The sequence below is a fragment of the Hemiscyllium ocellatum genome, chromosome 25 (genome assembly GCF_020745735.1).
Source record: "Hemiscyllium ocellatum isolate sHemOce1 chromosome 25, sHemOce1.pat.X.cur, whole genome shotgun sequence".
NCBI classification, from domain to species: domain Eukaryota; kingdom Metazoa; phylum Chordata; class Chondrichthyes; order Orectolobiformes; family Hemiscylliidae; genus Hemiscyllium; species Hemiscyllium ocellatum.
The window spans coordinates 2300103-2316634 of NC_083425.1; positions in this window are offsets into that span (position 1 = coordinate 2300103).

Consider the following 16532-nt stretch of genomic DNA (forward strand, 5'->3'; position numbering starts at 1 on the left):
GAAATGTCGACTTTCCTCCTCTGATGTTGCTTGACTTGCTGTGCTTTTTCCACCTCAACTGTCTATCCACTCTGACTTTCCAGCATCTGCAATCCTCACTATCTTCAAGGTCCATGTGGGCAAATAGCAAGGAGCCACTGACTACCCAAGTTTGTGATTAGTGAAGACATGATGGACAGTGAATGTCAATGTGTGTGGGCGCTGTCTCCCAGTGAGAGTCAGTGTGTGTGGGACTGTACCCCAGTGAGAGTCAGCGTGTATGGGACTGTACCCCAGTGAGAGTCAGCATGTATGGGACTGTACCCCAGTGAGAGTCAGTGTGTGTGGGACTGTACCCCAGTGAGAGTCAGTGTGTGCGTGAGAGCTGTAGCCCAGTGAGAGTCATTGCGTATTCACATAGTGGCCTCGAATTTTGTGTGTGATTTAGATGTCTAGAACCATAAGAATTCCTGACTCTGCAAACCCGTCTTTTAGGAATGTCTGCCTGAATGTCAAATGTTTGGTCCAGGGATGGTGTGGTTAAGGCTAGGTTAGAATTCTGGGATAGATGATCCCAGGAAAATGGTAAGTGCTTTGTACAATGACAGGATTTCTGAGCTCATCTATCATTTCTGCCACAGTGTTTTGGCAGTTGTAGAGTGCTGTTTCCTCATCATTCAATGCATCACTCATATTGGCTAAGATTGTGAAAGACAAATATTTTTAAAATTTGAAATTTTATGTAACCTATAAATGATTTATGTAATCTATAAATGTCAGCGCCACATTGAGAGCCAGAGGTAAAAACAATGACTGCAGATGCTGGAAACCAGATTCTGGATCAGTGGTGCTGGAAGAGCACAGCAGTTCAGGCAGCATCCAAGGAGCAGCGACATCGATGTTTCGGGCAAAAGCCCTTCATCAGGAATAAAGGTAGAGAGCCTGAAGCATGGAGAGATAAGCTAGAGGAGGGTGGGGTGGGGAGAAAGTAGCATAGAGTACAATGGGTGAGTGGGGAAGGAGATGAAGGTGATAGGTCAGGGAGGAGAGGGTGGAGTGGATAGGTGGAAAAGAAGATAGGCAGGTAGGACAAGTCCGGACAAGTCATGGGGACAGTGCTGAGCTGGAAGTTTGGAACTAGGGTGAGGTGGGGGAAGGGGAAATGAGGAACGGTTGAAGTCCACATTGATGCCCTGGGGTTGAAGTGTTCCGAGGCGGAAGATGAGGCGTTCTTCCTCCATGCGTCTGGTGGTGAGGGAGCGGCCGTGAAGGAGTCCCAGGACCTCCATGTCCTCGGCAGAGTGGGAGGGGGAGTTGAAATGTTGGGCCACAGGGCGGTGTGGTTGATTGGTACGGGTGTCCCGGAGATGTTCCCTATAGCGCTCTGCTAGGAGACGCCCAGTCTCCCCAACGTAGAGGAGACCGCATCGGGAACAACAGATACAACAAATGATATTAGTGAATGTGCAGGTAAAACTTTGATGGATATGGAAGGCTCCTTTAGGGCCTTGGATAGAGGTGAGGGAGGAGGTGTGGGCGCAGTTCCTGCCATGACAGGGGAAGGTGCCAGGATGGGAGGGTGGGTTGTAGGGGGGCGTGGACCTGACCAGGTAGTCACGGAGGGAACGATCTTTACGGAAGGCGGAAAGGGGTGGGGAGGGAAATATATCCCTGGTGGTAGGGTCTTTTTGGAGGTGGCGGAAATGTCAGTGGATGATTTGGTTTATGCAAAGGTTCGTGAAGTGGAAGGTGAGCACCAGGGGTGTTCTGTCCTTGTTACGGTTGGAGGGATGGGGTCTGAGGGCGGAGGTACGGGATGTGGACGAGATGCATTGGAGGGCATCTTTAACCACGTGGGAAGGGAAATTGCGATCTCTAAAGAAGGAGGCCATCTGGTGTGCTCTGTGCTGGAACTGGTCCTCCTGGGAGCAGATATGGCGGAGGCGGAGGAATTGGGAATACGGGATGGCATTTTTGCAAGAGGTAGGATGGGAAGAGGTGTAATCCAGGTAGCTGTGGGAATCAGTGGGTTTGTAAAAAATGTCAGTGTCAAGTCGGTCGTCATTAATGGAGATGGAGAGGTCCAGGAAGGGGAGGGAGGTGTCAGAGATGGTCCAGGTAAATTTAAGACCAGGGTGGAATGTGTTGGTGAAGTTGATGAATTGCTCAACCTCCTCGCGGGAGCACAAGGTGGTGCCAATGCAGTCATCAATGTAGCGGAGGAAGAGGTGGGGAGTGGTGCCGGTGTAATTACAGAAGATCAACTGTTCTATGAAGCCAACAAAGAGACAGGCATAGCTGGGGCCCATACGTGTGCCCATGCCTACCCCTTTGGTCTGGAGGAAGTGGGCGGATTCGAAGGAGAAATTGTTAAGAGTGAGGACCAGTTCGGCCAAACGAATGAAAGTGTTGGTGGAAGGGTACTGTTGGGGATGTCTGGAGAGGAAAAAACTGAGCGCTTGGAGGCCCTGGTCATGGTGGATGGAGGTGTAGAGAGATTGCATATCCATGGTGAAGATGAGGTGTTGGGGACTGGGGAAACGTAAGTCTTGGAGGAGGTGAAGGGCGTGGGTGGTGTCTCGAACATATGTGTATAAGAACCAGAGGGCCTGTACTGCGCTGTAACATCCTATGTTGTATGATTTCTTAGAATGTAAAATCAAAGTACTGTGCACACTGAAATCTGAAATAAAGTGTGAAAATTTTGGAAATATTCAGTAGGCCGTGCAGGGTTTATGGAAAGAAACAGAGTTAATGTTTCAAGTCGATGGTTCTTCATCAGACCTGGAGAAAGTTGGAAATGTTATTGGCTGTAAGCAAATGGAAATGGGGATGTATGATTGGAGGGAGGAGAACAGAAGAATAGGTCTCAGAGAATGGTCTTTGTACCAATCTTCAAGAATTTGTAAGATTTAAATGATTTGCCATCGGGCTCAAATTTATCATTAAAAAAGCTGGAGGTCAGTGCAGCCCATGAAAAGTCAAATATTAATTGATTGATAAGTGGTTGGGCTGGATTGGTTTTGCACATTCCATTCATGTGTTAGATTACTGGCAAAAACAGAAATCATGGGAACTCGGCAGCACAGCTGCTGCAGTTAGCGGATTGCTTGGTGTAAGGATTAGTGCGCATCCTTAATGCCTGTCTCGGAGTAAATCGAAATCAAGGATATGAGACAGCTGTCATCTGGAGATTGCTAGATTCACACTCCACACTTTATATGCATCTGGTGCCATTGCCATATCATACATACCTCTGGTACTCAACACATTAACACACAGGACAAAGTCATATGTTACACATTAAAATTTTGTGCAATGGGAGAGAATGTGAAGGGCTTCATTCATTGGATTCTTTAATCTGGAGATCTGTGAATGCTCAGTCATAAGTATATTCAAGCCAGCAGTCAATACTGAGATAATCAAGGGACTCAAGGACACTTACTGAAGGAAAAGATCTTTCTGAATATCAGAGCAGAATCATAAGAGTGAATGGCCTCCTCTAGCTGCTCTGTATAAAAAAAGTCTTAATGTGTTCATGTAGCATTTGAGTAAATAGGAGGAGGTTTTGTCCATTGGGATTCTATACACTCTGATTGGATGCAAAATGACTTCAAAGAAATACTACAAAATGAAGTATGACACTGAGCCACATATACAGGTCAGATATTAGGTCAGAGGATCAAGACTTTGGTCAAACGTCAAAGGTAGGTTTTAAGTGGTGTTTTTAAAGAGGAAAGCAAAATGTGGGGAATTTTAAGCAGGGAATTCCAGAGTTTGGGTCTAAGTAACTAAAGGTACAGACATTAACAGTGGATCAGTTATAATTGGGAATGCACAAGAGGCCACATCTGGAGAAGCATTAGATATCTCAGAGCATCTTTTGGAGGAAATTACAGAGATGGTAAGGAGAAGACAATGGAGGGATTTGAAAACATGGAAGAGAATGGAACATTGGTTCCAAATCAATAGATGCAAATGTGTTGCTGGTCAAAGCACAGCAGGCCAGGCAGCATCTCAGGAATAGAGAATTCGACGTTTCGAGCATAAGCCCTTCATCAGGAATAAGAGAGAGAGAGCCAAACAGGCTAAGATAAAAGGTAGGGAGGAGGGACTAGGGGGAGGGGCGATGGAGGTGGGATAGGTGGAAGGAGGTCAAGGTGAGGGTGATAGGCCGGAGTCAGGAATAAGAGAGAGAGAGCCAAGCAGGCTAAGATAAAAGGTAGGGAGGAGGGACTAATTTCAGGAATAAGAGAGAGAGAGCCAAGCAGGCTAAGATAAAAGGTAGGGAGGAGGGACTAGTTTCAGGAATAAGAGAGAGAGAGCCAAGCAGGCTAAGATAAAAGGTAGGGAGGAGGGACTAGTTTCAGGAATAAGAGAGAGAGAGCCAAGCAGGCTAAGATAAAAGGTAGGGAGGAGGGACTAGTTTTCAGGAATAAGAGAGAGAGAGCCAAGCAGGCTAAAATAAAAGGTAGGGAGGAGGGACTAGTTTTCAGGAATAAGAGAGAGAGAGCCAAGCAGGCTAAGATAAAAGGTAGGGAGGAGGGACTAGTTTTCAGGAATAAGAGAGAGAGAGCCAAGCAGGCTAAGATAAAAGGTAGGGAGGAGGGACTAGTTTTCAGGAATAAGAGAGAGAGAGCCAAGCAGGCTAAGATAAAAGGTAGGGAGGAGGGACTAGTTTTCAGGAATAAGAGAGAGAGAGCCAAGCAGGCTAAGATAAAAGGTAGGGAGGAGGGACTAGTTTTCAGGAATAAGAGAGAGAGAGCCAAGCAGGCTAAGATAAAAGGTAGGGAGGAGGGACTAGTTTTCAGGAATAAGAGAGAGAGAGCCAAGCAGGCTAAGATAAAAGGTAGGGAGGAGGGACTAGTTTTCAGGAATAAGAGAGAGAGAGGATTTTTACTCCAAATCAATAGAGGTCAGTGAGATGGGGTGATAGGGAACAGGATTTGCCCATCTGTGATTTGATACATGAGGCAGAAATTTGGATATTCTCATCTTCACAGAGGGAAGAATCTAAGGGACTTTCCAGGAGAATGTTATAGTGAAGTGGAAAATTAACAAAGGCATGATGAAGAAAAAGATGAGAGGCACTGTCCTCTGTTAAAGGATGTTTCTAATGAATAAACTGCAGCAACAGACTTAAAGATGGGATTGCTTGCATCCATTAATAATCATGCCTGTTGTTGTAAAGATCAGAGTTTATATAGTAATTCAAATTATAAACATTCAAACCTCCAGAACTTGGTGATAGGAACTCCCAGGCATGCTGGTCCCATTCAAAACACTCAGTCCCTGATCAATGATGGAAACATTGCATTGTGACTATTTTATCTGAAGGAACATTTCAATAGTGATTTACTGCCATACTGCACTTGTTACCGGAATGAATCATCTACACAGACACTGATAGTTTATAACAGGACCACATATGTACATCAAGTGGAGACAAATGTCACTCCACTATGACCCAGTGATAACTGGTCTTTTATAAACTCCACGACGTGGTCACTGGTCAATGTTACACCCACTATCAATACTACACCCCACTACACTGCCACTAATCAATACAACACCCCCACTTCACTGTCACTGAACAATACTACACCCTAATACACTATCACTGATCAATATTACAACCACACTATACCGTCTCAGATTAATATTAAACCCACTACACTCAATGTTACACCTCACTACACTCTCACTGATCAATACAACTCCCCCACTACACTGACACTGATCAATAACACACCCCACTACACTGACACTGATCAATACAACTCCCCCACTACACTGTCCCTGATCAATATTACACCTCACTACACTGTCTGATCAATACTACAACCCGCTACACTGACACTGATCAATATTACACCTGCACTCCATGGTCACAGATCAATACCACACCCCTACCAAACTATCACTGATCAATACCACACCCCTACTACACTGTCACTGATTAATACCACACCCCTACTACAATATCACTGATCAATACCACACCTCTACCAAACTATCACTGATCAATACCACACCCCTACTACACTGTCACTGATCAATACTACACCCCACTATACGGTCACAGGCCAATACCACACCACACTACACAGTCACTGATCAATAACTCACTGTCACTCCACTGTCATTGATCAATATTACACACCACTACACTGACACTGATCAATACCAGGCCCCCCACTACACTGTCACTGATTAATACTACACCACCACTACCCTGTCACTGATCAATACTACACCCCACTACGCTGTCACTGATCAATGCCACACCCCCAGTACAATATTTCTGATCAATACTGCACCCCACTACACTGATTTGGAGATGCCGGTGTTGGACTGGGGTGTACAAAGTTAAAAGTCACACAACACCAGTTATAGTCCAACAGGTTTAATTGGAAGCACACAAGCTTTCGGAGCGACGCTCCTTCATCAGGTGGTAGTGGAGGGCTCGATCGTAACACAGAATTTATAGCAAAAATTTGCAGTGTGATGTAACTGAAATTATACATTGAAAAATTGATTGTATGTTAAGCCTTTCATCTGTTAGAATACAGTGATAGTTTCACTTCTTTCATGTGTAAATCACAAAACCTTTTTTTAAAAATGTTGCATTCTCGGGTTAGCTGTTAACAATGGTGATAGCTAGACAATATGTTGAAGGTGTTGGCCCCCTGTGTTCTCTGTCTATGACCTGATGTTTAGATTGATTCTAATCTAAAAAGTGAGATAACAGAGTTTTACATGAATTCATGTAGTTTTTGAGCTCAGAGTTCTACATGAATGTGACCGAGCAGAGGCTGATAGCTAAGTTCAGTACCCATAGGGAGGGCCTCAACCGGGACCTTGGGTTCATGTCACATTACAGGTGACCACCATTGCACTATACACACACACAGATACTCCTACACACACACACACACACACTCCTATACACACATTCACACGGACACACATACACACCATCACCCACACACACCCTTACAGACACACACACTCCCACACTCACACATGCACCCCCTCACAGACGTAAGGCACTGTGCACTCACTACACACACACACAGATACACTTTCTCACACTCACAACCCCTAACCCAGATATGTACACACAGACAGACAAAGACCCACATGCACACATATATTTTGTGGGGTGAATTTGTACTTTCAGGATTACATTGCACTTTGCTCAAAAACTGCATACATTCATGTAGAACTCTGATCTCCAAACTGCATGAATTTATGTAAAACTCCACAATCTCACTTTTTAGATTAGAATCAATCTAAACATCAGGTCATAGACAGAGAACACAGGGGGCCAACACCTTCAACATACTGTCTAGCTATCACCATTGTTAACAGCTAACCCAAGAATGCAACTTTTTTTTAAAAAAGGGTTTTGTGATTTACACATGAAAGAAGTGAAACTATCACTGTATTCTAACAGATGAAAGGCTTACCAGACAATCAATTTTTCAATGTATAATTTCAGTTATATCACACTGTAAATTTTTGCTATAAATTCTGTGTTAGGATTGAGCACTCCACTATCACCTAATGAAGGAGTGTCATTCTGAAAGCTTGTGTGCTTCCAATTAAACCTGTTGGACTATAGTTGGGAATTTGTGTTGCAGACGTTTCGTCCCCTGTCTAGGTGACATCCTCAGGGGACAGGGGACGAAACGCCTGCAACACAAATTCCCGGCTTGGCGAACAGAACCACAACAATGAGCACCCGAGCTACAAATCTTCTCCCAAACTGTTGGACTATAACCTGGTGTTGTGTGACTTTTAACTTTGTACACCCCATTACACTGTCACTGATCAATACTACGCCCAATTACACAGTCACTGATCAATATCACACTGTCACTGATCAATATTACACCCACTACGCAGTCTCTGATCAATATTACACCCCTCTACACTGTCATTGACCAATACCACACCTCCAGTACACTGTCTCTCATCAATGTTACACCCCACTACACTGTCACTGATCAATATTCCACCCCACCACATAGTTTCGGATCAATACAACACCCCACTACCCTGTCACTGATCAATATTACACCCCTACTACACTGTCACTGGTCAATACTACACCTGCGCTACACTGTCACTGATCAATATTGCACACTACCTCTCATCAATCCTACACTCCCACTACACTGTCAGTGATCAATACTACATCCCACTACACTGTCACTGACCAATACTACATCCTAGTACACTGTAACGGATCAATACTACTCCCCCACTACCTGTCGCTGATCAATATTACACCCGCGCTACACTGTTGCTGATCAATATTTATATAGATAAGTTGCAGAGCTGGGCAGAAATGTGGCAAATGGAATTCAATGTAGCTAAGTGTGAAGTCATTCACTTTGGTAGGAGTAACAAGAAGATGGATTACTGGGCTAATGGTAGGCTACTTGGTAGTGTGGATGAGCAGAGGGATCTTGGTGTCCATGTACACAGATCTCTGAAAGTTGCCACCCAGGTAAATAGTGCTGTGAGGAAGGCATATGGTGTACTGGGCTTTATTGGTAGAGGAATTGAGTTCCGGAGTCCTGAGGTCATGTTGCAACTGTATAAGACTCTGGTGCGGCCTCATCTGGAGTATTGTGTGCAGTTTTGGTCGCCATACTATAGGAAGGATGTGGAGGCATTGGAACGAGTGCAGAGGAGGTTTACCAGGATGTTGCCTGGAATGGTAGGAAAATCTTATGAGGAAAGGCTGAGGCACTTGGGGCTGTTCTCATTGGAGAAGAGAAGGTTTAGGGGAGATTTGATAGAGGTGTATAAGATGATTAGGGGTTTAGATAGGGTTGACACTGAGAACCTTTTACCGCTAATGGAGTCAGGTGTTACTAGGGGACACAGCTTTCAATTAAGGGGTGGTAGGTATAGGACAGATATTAGGGGTAGATTCTTTACACAGCGGGTTGTGAGTTCATGGAATGCCCTGCCAGTAGCAGTGGTGAACTCTCCTTCTTTATGGTCATTTAAGCGGGCATTGGATAGGCATTTGGAAGTTATTGTGCTAGTGTAGGTTAGGTAGGATTCGGTCGGCGCAACATCGAGGGCCGAAGGGCCTGTACTGCGCTGTATCTTTCTATGTTCTATGTTCTATTGCATACTGTCTCTCATCAATACTACAACCCACTACACTGTTACTGATCAATACTACACTCCCGCTACACTGTCAGTGATCTATAATGCAGTCCACTACACTGTCAGTGATCAATACTACACCCCACTACACTGTAACTGATCAATACTACTCCCCCACTACACTGTCACTGATCAATACTACGCCCCACTACACAGTCACTGATCAATATCACACTGCCACTGCACTGTCACTGATCAATATTACACCCGCTACTAAGTCTCCAATCAATATTACACCCCACTACACTGTTATTGACCAATACCACACCTCCAGTACACTGACACTGATCAATATTACACCTCCAGTACACGGTCACTGATCAATACTATATGGTAAAAACAATGACTGCAGAAGCTGGAAACCAGATTCTGGATCAGTGGTGCTGGAAGAGCACAGCAGTTCAGGCAGCATCCAACGAGCAGCGAAATCGACGTTTCGAGCATCCCCACTACAGTGTCACTGTTCAACATTACACCTCACTACACTGTCACTAACCAATATTAAACCCCTACTACGCTATCACTGGTCAACACTACACCCGCGCTACACTGTCACTGATCAATATTACAGCCCAATCTACTGCCACTGATCAATGCCACACCTGCACTACACTATCTCTGATCAACACTACATCTATCTGCACTGACACTGACTAATATTATATCTACACTACACGGTCACTGATCAATACCACACTCCCAGTTCACTCTCTCTGATCAATACGCACACCACTGTCACTGATCAATATCACACCCCCACTACACTGACACTGATCAATACCACATCACCACTACACTGTCACTGACCAATACTATACCCCACTACAGTGTCACTGACCAATACTACACCCCACTACGCTGTCACTGACCAATACTACACCCCACTACACTGATCAATATCACACCCCCACTACACTGACACTGATCAATACCACATCACCACTACACTGTCACTGACCAATACTATACCCCACTACAGTGTCACTGACCAATACTACACCCCACTACGCTGATCAATATTACACACCCACTACACTGTCACTGAACAATACCACAACTCAACTACACTGTCTCTGATCAATATTACACCCCACTACACTGTCACTGATTAATATTACATCTCACTATATTTTAACTGATCGATACTACACCCCCATTAAACTGTCACTGATCAATACTACACCCCACTACAGTGTCACTGATCAATATTACACCCACTACACTGTCACTGATCAATATTACACACACATAACACTGTCACTGATCAATACCACACCCCCACTACGCTGTCACTGATTAATATTACACGCCACTACACCGTCACTGATCAATACTACATCCCACTATATTGTAACTGATCAATACTACACCCCCATTACACTGTCACTGATCAATATTACACCCCCACTACAGTGTCACTGTTCAATATTATACACACATAACACTGTCTCTGATCAATACCACACCCGCACCATACTGTCTCTGATCAATACTACACCCCACTACACTGTCAGTGATCAATAGTAAAACCCCACTACACTATAACTGATCAATACTACAGGGTAAAAACAATGATTGCAGATGCTGGAAACCAGATTCTGGATTAGTGGTGCTGAAAGAACACAGCAGTTCAGGCAGCATCCACCCCAACAACACTGTCAGTGATCAACAATACAGCCCACTACACTGTAACTGATCAATACTACATCTAAATACACTGACACTGATTAATATTACATGCCATTACACTGTCTTTGATCAATACTACACACCTATTACACTGTCACTGATCAATACTACACCCGCACTACACTGTCACTGATCAATATTGCACCCTGTCTCTCATCAATAGTACACCCCACTACATTGTAACTAATCAATCCTACACCCCCACTACACTGTCAGTGATCAACAGTACAACCCCACTACACTATAACTGATCAATACTACACCCCGACAACACTGTCAGTGATCAACAATACAGCCCAACAATACAACATTGTCACTGATCAATACTACACTCCCACTACAGTGTTAATGATCAATATTATACCCACTACACTGTCTCTAATCAGTACTACTACTATTGATTAGTGACAATGTAGTGGGAGTGTGGTATTGATCAATAACCATATGGTGGAGTTGTAATATTATAAGGAATGGCTGTGGGACTTGAGGATGTTTTTGTTAGAGAGAAGAAGGTTAAGAGGTGACTTAATAGAGATATACAAGGTGATCAGAGGGTTAGATAGGGTGGACAGTGAGAGCCTTTTTTCTCAGATGGTGATGGCTAGCATGAGGGGACATAGCTTTAAATTGAGGGGTGATAGATATAGGACAGATTTCAGAGGTAGTTTCTTTACTCACAGAGTAGTAAGAACATGGAACACCCTGCCTGCAACAGTAGTAGACTCGCCAACTTTAAGGGCATTTAAATGGTCATAGGATAAACATATGAATGACAATGCAATAATGTAGGATAGATAGGCTTCAGATTGGTTTCACAGGTCAGCGCAACATCAAGGGCTGAAGGGCCAGTACTGCGCTGTAATGTTCTATGTTCCATGTTCTAATACCACACCCCCACTATACTGTCTCTGATCAATACTACATCTAACTACACTGACACTGATTAATATTACATCTCCAGCACACAGTCACTGATCAATACCACACCCCCACTACCCTGCCACTGATCAATACAGCACCCCCACTACCCTGCCACTGATCAATATTACACACTCACAACATTGTCACTGATCAATACTACAGCCCAATATACTGCCACTGATCAATACCACACCTGCGCTACACTGTCTCTAATCAATACTACATCCCATTACACCGTCACCGATCAATATTACACATACATTACACTGTCTCTGATCAATACTACAACAGCACTACACTGTCACTAATCAATATTACACCCCATTACACTGTAACTAATCAATAGTACACCACCAATACACTGTTACTGATCAATATTACACCCCACCATACTATCTCTGATCAATGTTACACACACGGCACTGTCATTGATCAATACTACACCCCACTACACTGTCACTGATCAATAATACACCCCCACTACACTGTCCCTAATGAATACCATACCCCCGCTACACTGTCAGTGATCAATCCTACCCCCCCCACACTCTCTCTGATCAATATTACACCCCCACTACACTGTCACTGATCAATCCTACACCTCACTACACTGTCACTGATCAATATTACACACCCACAACACTGTCACCAATCAATACCACAGCCGTACTATATTGTCTCTGATTAATACTACACCCGACTACCCTGTCACTGACCAATATTACACGCCGCTACACTGTCAGTGATCAATACCAGAACTGCACTACACTGTCACTGACCAATATAGCACACTGCGTCTCATCAATACTACACCCCACTACATTGTCACTGATCAATACTACACTCGCACTACACTGTCAGTGATCAATAACACAGTCCACTACACTGTAAGTGATCAATACTACACTCCCACTGCACTGTTACTGATCAATACTACACCCCCACTACAGTGTCACTGATCAATATTACACCCACTACACTGTCTCTAATCCGTACTACTCCCCACTATACTGTCACTGATCAATATTACACACAGTACACTGTCACTGATCAATGCCACACCTCCACTACACTGTCTCTCATCAATATTACAACTCCACCATATGGTCACTGATCAATACCACACCCCTACCACACTGTCACTGATCAATACCACACCCCTACTACACTGCCACTGATCAATGAAACACCCCACTATACTGTCACTGATCAATATTACACACCCCCAACACTGTCACTGATCAATACTACACCCCACAATGCTGTCACTGAACAATACCACAACCCCACTACACTTTCACTGATCAATACTACACCCCACTACACTGTCACTGATCAATATTACACCTCACTACACTCTCTCTGATCAATATTACACCCCACTACACTGTTACTGATCAATAACACACCACTACACTGTCACTGATCAATATTACACCCTACTACACTGTAACTGATCAATACTACACCTCACTACACTGCTGGAGAAGCAGTTAAGGTATCTGTGGAGGGAAGCCACATTAAATTGCCAACTCAATAAGCTTTCATCATAACTGAGAAAATGTAGCAATGTCTCAGATTTAAAGCAAGTGAGAGTAGGGGTGGTGACAGGAAGAACAAATGTAAGCTCTGCGATAGGGTGGCAGGCAGAGGAGGTGAATTCATAAAAGATTTCATGATACAGTAGCCAAAGAAAGTGGAGTGGATATAGTGAAGAAACAACAAATGTGTCTAAAAGAGGCATGAAGCTGAAATAAAAACCATCTGAATGCAGCATGAAGGCTTAAAGAAACAAGGCAAGACTCACACAGCATAACAATTATCGAGGGCAAGGGAAAAACATGTCGAACAAACCAAAGCCAGAGTTTATGGTTTAACATTGGTCAATTTGTTGATGAGTCTCGAAAGCCAGTGGCGGTATGAGTCGATACATAAGGTGTTATTCCTGAAGTTTGTGTTGAGCTTCAGTGGAACACTGACCCTGGATAGAAATGGGAGTAATGTGGACAAGCCACTGGACTTTCTGGGTGATACTTCTGGACTAAACAAAGATGTTTTCAAAACAGTCACCCAGTTTGTATTTGCTCTTCTAATTGTAGAGAAGACCACGAAATGAACATCAATGAAAGAGGTGCAAGTAAATTGCTTTTTTCATTTAGAAAGAGGATACCGGAACTTGGATGGTGAGATAAAAGGACACAGGATGTTGCTGAAGGAAGGGAGGAGATTTAAGGGATGGTTAAGGACTGGCTTTGTACATGAGAAATCATGTCTCACAAACTTGATTGAGTTTTTTGAAGCAGTAACAAAGAGGATTGATGAGGGCCGAGCAGTGGATGTGATCTATATGGACTTCAGTTAAGGTGTTCGACAAGTTCCCCATGGGAGACTGATTAGCAAGGTTAGATCTCATGGAATACAGGGAGAACTAGCCATTTGGATACAGAACTGGTTCAAAGGTAGAAGACAGAGGGTGGTGGTGGAGGGTTGTTTTTCAGACTGGAGGCCTGTGACCAGTGGAGTGCCGCTAGGATCGGTGCTGGGCCCTCTACTTTTTGTCATTTACATAAATGATTTGGATGCAAGCATAAGAGGTACAGTTACTAAGTTTGCAGATGACATCAAAATTGGAGGTGTAGTGGAAAGCGAAGAGGGTTACCTCAGATTACAACAGGATCTTGACCAGAAGGGCCAATGGGCTGAGAAGTGGCAGATAGAGTTTAATTTAGATAAATGCGAGGTGTTGCATTTTGGGAAAGCAAATCTTAGCAGGACTTTTACACTTAATGGTAAGGTCCTCGGGAGTGTTACTGAACAAAGAGACCTTGGAGTGCAGGTTTATAGCTCCTTGAAAGTGGAGTCGCAGGTAGATAGGATAGTGAAGGCGGCCTTTAGAATGCTTTCCTTTATTGGTCAGAGTATTGAGTACAGGAGTTGGGAGGTCATGTTGCGGCTGTACAGGACATTGGTTAGGCCACTGTTGGAATATTGTGTGCAATTCTGGTCTCCTTCCTATCGGAAAGATGTAGTGAAACTTGAAAGGGTTCAGAAAAGATTTACAAAGATGTTGCCAGGGTTGGACGATTTGAGCTATAGGGAGAGGCTGAACAGGCTGGGGCTGTTTTCCCTGGAGCGTCGGAAGCTGAGGGGCGACCTTATAGAGGTTTACAAAATTATGAGGGGCAAGGATAGGATAAATAGACACAAAGTCTTTTCCCTGGGGTTGTGGAGTCCAAAATTAGAGGGCATAGGTTTAGGGTGAGAGGGGAAAGATATGAAAGAGACCTAAGGGGCAACCTTTTCACACAGAGGGTGGTACGTGTATGGAATGAGCTGCCAGAGGAAATGGTGGAGGCTGGTACAATTGCAACATTTAAGAGGCATTTGAAAGGGTATATGAAGAGGAAAGGTTTGGAGGGATATGGGCTAGGTGCTGGCAGGTGGGACTAGAGAGGAGACAGTGCAAGAGACCCCGGGGGAAGTACCTGTCAGGAACAACTTGAATCTTTTGGAAACAGTAGAGACAGATGACACTGCCAGTCTGCGAGGCGGCCAGGTCTGTCAATTAAAAGTAGGCGTGGAGACAGAGTGGAAGAGCCGGACATCGCACAGAGCCGCGGTAATAGGGGACTCCATAGTGAGAGGAACTGACCGGGGTTTTTGTGGCAGCAGGCGGGACTTAAGGATGGTGTGTTGCCTTCCTGGTGCCAGGGTTAAAGACATCACAGACAGAGTGCAGGAAATCCTCAAATATGAAGGTGAAGAGCCAGAGGTGGTGGTACATGTCGGCACAAATGATGTTGGGAAGAAGAGGAGGAGCATACTACAGCGGGATTTCGGAGAACTTGGAAGAAGGCTGAAAAGCAGGACGTCCAAGGTGGTTATCTCCGGTTTGCTTCTAGTTCCTCGGGCTGGTGAGGGCAGGAACAAAGAGATAATGGACTTGAACGTGCGGCTGGGGAACTGATGCAGGAAGGAAGGATTTAAATTCTTGGATCACTGGGGTATGTTTTGTGATAAGTATAAATTCTACTACAGAGATGGTTTGCACCTTAATAGGTTAGGGACCAGCATTCTGGCAGGCAGGTTTGATACTGCAGCACAGCTTCATTAAAACTAAGTAGCGGGGGGGAGGGAGGGGACAAACTGGATGTTTAAGAAGGAAATTGAGGGGAAAGTTAGAACAAGGGAAGTCAAGAAAGACAACTGTATCAATGAGGCAGAAAACTCAGAAAGGGATCATGCTGTAAGGTTGAGTGAAAAAGGAGTTGATTGGAAGGGTGAGGGCAGTAACAAATTAAAAATACTATATATGAATGCATGAAGCATTAAAATAAGATGGATGAGCTTGAGGGTCTTTTGGAAATTGGCAGATACGATATTGTGGGGATAACTGAGACGTGGCTTCAAGTGGACAGGGCCTGGGAAATAAATATTCAAGGCTACACGTGCTATCTTAAGGACAGACTGACGGGCAGAGGGGGTGGGGTGGCCATGTTGGTAAGGGATGATATTCAGTCCCTTGCGCGGGGGGACCTAGAATCAGGGGATGTAGAGTCAGTGTGGATAGAGCTGAGAAATACTAAGGGTAAAGAGACCCTCTTGGGAGTTATCTATAGGCCCCCAAACAGTAGTCTGGATGTCGGATATAAGTTAAATCAGGAGCTGAAATTGGCCTGTTGCAAAGATGTTACTACAGTTGTTATGGGGGATTTCAACATGCAGGTAGACTGGGAGAATCAGGATGGTAT